The 5830-nt window shown below is 51.6% G+C and overlaps 1 protein-coding gene and 1 pseudogene across 1 annotated transcript in view; both read left to right on the top strand.

The window, feature by feature from the left end:
* The window catches only part of ALDH5A1 (aldehyde dehydrogenase 5 family, member A1), a 24776-nt gene that overhangs the window by 612 nt on the left and 18334 nt on the right, over window positions 1-5830 (top strand). The window lies entirely within an intron of this gene.
* On the top strand, window positions 3974-5824 carry LOC104991128 (annotated as a pseudogene).

The raw sequence follows: 5830 nt of genomic DNA, 5'->3' as shown, positions 1-5830 counted from the left end.
AGAAGGAAATGGCAACCCACTCCAGTATCCTTGCCTGGAGAATCCCATGGACGGAGGAGCCTGGTAGGCAGCAGTCCACGGGGGTTGCAAAGAGTCGGACACGACTGAGCTACTTCACTTTCACTGTCAGGGGAGCAGAACACTAACCTGCAATTATAAGCGAACAGACCGCTGGGGGAGGGTGGTTGGTTTCGGGAAAGGTGAGAGCACGTATGATTTCAGAGCATCTGAAGTACCTGCCTGGCTGCAGGAAGACCACGCAGGAGGCTAACAGGGTGGTTTACACGGAGGCTGGTAGTGAGTGCTCGGGCCAAGTCATGAACTGGGGAGTGAAGAGAACTGGGGGAAAAAATCGGGGGCTTTGGGCAAGGGAAGAGACAAGCCCAGAACCACCCTCCAGGTTTGGGGCCTGAATAGGGAGATACATCCATTAACTGACATAGGCAGAAGTAGAGAATTGGGGGTGGGGGGTGTCAGAGGGGGAGAGACTGTGGGGGATGTTGAGGCAGGGAGATTTCCTTTCTCCTTCATTTAGTTTATGACAGGTAGTCAGCCCAGAGGTCATTTTCTACCCTGCCCTTCAGCATTCTTCGTCTGAAGAAGACAATCCAGCAATGAGGTCCAAGTACCAAGGGAATCTAACACTGATTCATCCATCAGACATTTTCTGAGCACCTGTTATGCTCCGCACTGTGGGAGGTTCTGGGATACAGCAGTTCCACAAAAGAAACATTCCTGCCCTCATGGAGTTCACTTGGAGGCGAGGGGAGGGAGGAGATTTAAGCTGTGACAAATAGCATAGCTAAACAAGTCACTGCTCCTTTCCCCTGGGTCCTGGTGCACACAAGATGTGCTTGCTCCTTGGAAGAAAAGCTATGACAAACCTAAACAGTATAAAAAAGCAGAGATGTCACTTTGCCAACAAAGGTCCCTGTAGTCAAAGCTGTGGTTTTTCCAGTAGTCATGTGCAGGTACCAGAGCTGGAGCGTAAAGAAGGCTGAGTGCCGAGCAACTGTTGCTTTCGAATTGTGGTGCTGGAGAAGACTCTTGAGTCCTGTGGACAGCAAGGAGATCAAACCAGTCAATCCTAAAGGAAATCAATGCTGAATATTCTTTGGAAGGACTGATGCTGAAGCTCCAATACTTTGGCCACCTGATGCAAAGAATTGACTCATTGGAAAAGACCTTGATGCTGGGAAAGATTGAAGGCAGGAGGAGAAGGGGACAACAGAGAATGAGATGGTTGGATGGTATCACCAACTCAGTGGACATAAGTTTGATCAAACTCCGGGAGATGGTGAAGGACAGGGAAGTCTGGCGTGCTGCAGTCCATGGGGTCACAAAGAGTCAGACTTAGTGACTGAACAACAAACAAATAAGTATGTTAGAAGTAATGAATGCTATGAGAAAAAGTAGAGAAGGCTAACAGAATCAGAGGCCAGAGAAAAGGGGCAAAATGTAAAGTAAATAGTGTGGGCAACTGTATTAATTTGCTAGGGCCGCCATAACAGAGTATCACAGACTCAGTGACTTCAATAGGAATTTCTTGTCTCAGGGTTCTGGAAGCTACAAGCCTGCTCTCAAGACATGAGGGCAGGGCTGGTTTGTCCTGAGGCCCCTCTCACCCGGGCTTGTGGGTGGCCATCTTCCCCATTGTCACATGCTCCTCCCTCTGAACTTGTCAGTGTCCAAATCTCTTCTTGAGAATACACTAGTTATACTGGGTTAGGATCCACTCTTATGACCTCATTTAATCTTAATGACCTCTTTCCAGAACCTATATCCAAATGCAGTCACATTCAGAGGTACTGGGGAGTTACGTGAATTTGGGGGGAACTGAATTCAGGCTGTAACCTCAGGGTAGGTCTCATTGAGGACATGAGAAGCAAAGACCAAAGGGGGTGAGAGAATTCAGCTGGAGCAAATACCGAGTCAGGAGAGTGCCTGACACACGTGTAGATCAGCAAGAGCCCTTGTGCTGAGGAGACTGATGCAGAATTAGGAGGAGAGGGCTGGATGGAGTGGGGTGTGTAGCCATTGTAAGGACTACGTGGGGTCTTACTCTAAGTGAGGCGGGGCTTCATTTCAGGGTTTTCAGAGAGATCTAACTTGCCTGCAGAAAGGATGCTCTGGCTACAGTGCTGAGAATAGATTGTAGTGGGGGCAACGGTGGAAGTCCAGGGACCGCTAGGAGGTGGTGATTTACATGGGAGATGCTGGTGGCCGGCACTAGAGTTAGTGGTGGGGGCGGTGAGGAGTGTTCTGATAAAGGATATGTTTTGAAGGTGGAAGACAGCTGGTTTCCCCAACAGACTGTTACAGGAGAGAGAGAGAGATGAAAGACAAGACTGAGGGAGGGGGAGGAAGGTGAAAGACAGGACTGAAGGATGACTCCAGGGCTTTCGGCCAGAGCCACTGGAGGGAGAAGGAAAAACCACACACTGGGATGGGGAAGGGGCGAGAGGAGCATGGGGCAAGAAACTGGAGCTCAGTTTTGGCCCCACTGAGTCTGAGATGTCTGTTAGATGCGAAGTGAGGGTGTAAGGGGGACGTTGAGAGGAGCGGAACTGGAGAGATAACGCACAGGAGTGCTAACAGCTGTGGGAGACACGAGCTTGCAGGAAGCGTGTGCATCGAGGTGAGCCCTGGGCCCTCTGAAGTCCTTTGGGAGCTCCCCCCGACCCCCACCGGGGCCTGCAGCCTCAGCCTGCCCCGCTGGGGTGTTTCAGGGGCTCAGGAGCAATTCCAGGTTCAGTCAGACGGTTCTCTGGGGCCTTTCAGGGAACCCTTCCCGAGAGGACCTCGGAGCGACTTACTAAGGAAGTAGTGGGGTCAGCTTCCCACCTCTGCCGTCTGGATGGCGGGGTGCAAGCACAGCTTGTAAGGCAACTCTCTTGTCCCCCCACCTCCGGCTATTTTCCACTCTCCTCTCTAGGCCCGTTCACGTCCCGGGTTCCTCACGGGTGGTGGCTCCTATATTACTTCTGCCAGGGAGCCCGTCGGCCCGCACAGCCTGCCGTCACTCTCGCTTCTCTGAGCCCGTGGCGTGGCCCCCACCTCCTTCCCCACCTTGTGCACCCCTGGAGGGGCTGAGAGAAGAGAAGGGAGCTGACGCTTGCTGACCGCCTTCTCACCTGGCGCATTCGCTTCCTCTGGCCGCTGGGACGAATCATCCCCAGCCTGAGGGATTTAACAGGACGCAACAACGTAAATACGCCCTGGAGGTCCGAAGTCCAAGAGGGGTTTGCAGGGCTACATTTCCTGGAGAAGCTCTGGGGTTTCCTGGGCTTTTCCAGCAGCAGCAGCAGCAGAGCCCTCCCTGGGGCTTCCCTTATAGCTCAGTTGGTAAAGAATCTGGCTGCAATGTGGGAGACCCAGGTTTGATCCCTGGGTCGGGAAGATCCCCTGGCGAACCGGGACATGACTTAGCCACTAAACCACCACCACCCCCTCCAGAGGCCTCCCTGAGTTGGTGGTCTGTGGCTCTGCACCACACCAACCTCTGCTTCTGGAATCACCCCACCTGCCCCGCCTCCGACCCTCCCCCTCCCTTTGGTAGCCCTCCTAGTGATTATATGGAGCCCACCTAGAAAACTCAGGCTCCGCTCTCACCTGACCTTAATCACGTGGGCAGAATCCCTTTTGCCTTGTGAAGTAATACATGTAGTCACAGGTTCTAGGGATTAGGAGGGGAATGCTCTCAAGGGCCACTCTTGTGCCCTCCACAGCTGAGCACAGTACTTGGAGCTTCTCGTCCTTTCAGTGGCTGGTTTCCTTGGTGGCTCAGATGGTAAAGAATCCGCCTGCTATGCAGGAGACCTGGGTTCGACCTCTGGATTGGGAAGATCCCCTGGAGAAGGGCATGGCAACCTACTCCAGTATTGCGGCCTGGAGAATTGCACAGACAGAGGCTACAGTCCATGGGGTCACCAGGGTCCAACTAGACTTAGCAACTACACCACCACCAGCACTCTACAGAGAGGGTGAAATGACCGTAGTAATATTAAGAGCTGTCGATACCTCTTCTCTGGGGGTTTGAGATTCAGAAGATTCAACAACACCCTTGAGAGCTAAGATAACAAAGCGTGTCAGCTTATCCAAAATAGGGAGGGGAAAGAACCCAGAGAGACAGTTGGCGGTGTTTCCAGTCTCAGACTCTCGGCTCATGAGAGGTATGAGAAAATAATTTAAATCTTACACCTACTAAATGGATTAGAATGACAGAATGACAAACCAGGTTTGCTCGTTGCTATTGGCAACCTCTCAGGCAGGTAGGAATAAACCACAGAGTCTCCTTTGCTTCATGTACACCTGTTAGATGCAGGAGACCAGAGCTCTGGGGACACCTTCCTTCAGGGCACCTCTGTGGTCTGCTTGACCTGGGTTCTCTGGGCTCTCTCTTTTGAATATAAATGAATTCTTTTTTTAAAAAAATATTTAAGAAATCATTTCTTCTACAATATACTTAATCTAGTTTATTCGTCCATCCTTTTATTTTTGAAAATTTTTTAAAATTGTGGTAAAATGCACATAATGTAAAATTTACCATTTTACCTCTTTGCAAGTGTACAGTTCGCTGGCATTAAGTACATCCACAGGGTTGTGCCTGGCCTCTCTTCTGAAGTGTGCAAAACCCTTTCCTAAGCGTCACAGACCCCACACCCTCCACCCCAGTCTATGGGACAACTTGCCAGGGAGTCATTAAAATAAAGACCTGGCCATTTGTCAGCGGTCACTGAGCAAAGGTGTGGGAGCTCTCAGGGGTCTGTGGGGGGCTCCATTCAGGGCTCCTGAGCGGTGCCCGAGGTCTACACAGCTCGCCTGTGTCCTGTGGCAAGAACCTGCTCAAGAAATTTGCTTCGAAAACCAAGTAATGTTCCCGAGTGGGGGGTCCTGCAAAGGGTGGGGGCTCCACCTGGGCGTTAGCCGGGCACCGAAGCCCGCAGCCAAGTCTGTAAGCGCAGTCTCCGCTTGTGAAAGCCCACCCGTCACCGTTATCGTTTGCGGTTTTTCCACCCAGCCTTTTTTCTGTACTTGTATACAGTTGTGATGGTTTTAATTCTGCTAAAAGCAAAGTGAACTTTTAAAGCAAAGTGATGTTTACATTCCACCGTGGGTCCGAGGTTCCAAATCCTCGGATTCAACCAACCTTGGACTGAAAATGTTCTGCAAAAATTCCATGAAGTTCTAAAAACACAAAACTTGAATTTGCCTCACTGGCAATTGTTTTTGTAGCATTTACATTGTATTACGTATGGAGAAAGTTTTGGTATGAAGGTCCTTCCTTGGGCTCTCACTTGACCCACAAGCCATCCCAGTTGGAGTTCTTGATGAAGAGCACCACCAGGAGAACCCGAAGGAAGACCAGGGCGCCTGAAGGCGCTGAACATTCTCCTCTACAAAGCGCTCACAGGCTTGCTATGCACCCCGGAAGTGAGCCAGGAGCTGTGCAACCTGAACGCGGAGCTCAGCAAGGTCTCTCTGGCTTCAGGCTTCTCTGCCTGCCGCATCTTCTGGAGGGCGACCCTCTCTGAGGCCCAGAACGCACACCGGAGGCCGTCCTGCAGAGGAGCGCTGCGCACATGGGGCATCTTCTGATGTCCCAGCAGACCCCGAGGAACGTGCCGCCCAGAGTGTGTGTTCAGGACAAAAAATACGTAGCTATGGTGGAGATTGATCGGCCACTGGCAATTGCTGATTTTGGACCCCGGGATGACAAGACTTTGCACACAAAGTGATTTCAGCGACCCCGAGGCCCTGGACACTGCTTCGCCAAGTGATACCCAGGGCCCTGCGGCACACTCGAATCTCAGTGGGATTGACCACTAGG

This window comes from Bison bison, unplaced genomic scaffold, assembly GCF_000754665.1.
Source record: "Bison bison bison isolate TAMUID 2011002044 unplaced genomic scaffold, Bison_UMD1.0 scf7180017864182, whole genome shotgun sequence".
Lineage (NCBI taxonomy): Eukaryota > Metazoa > Chordata > Mammalia > Artiodactyla > Bovidae > Bison > Bison bison.
This window is presented reverse-complemented; position numbering and strand designations above follow the sequence as displayed.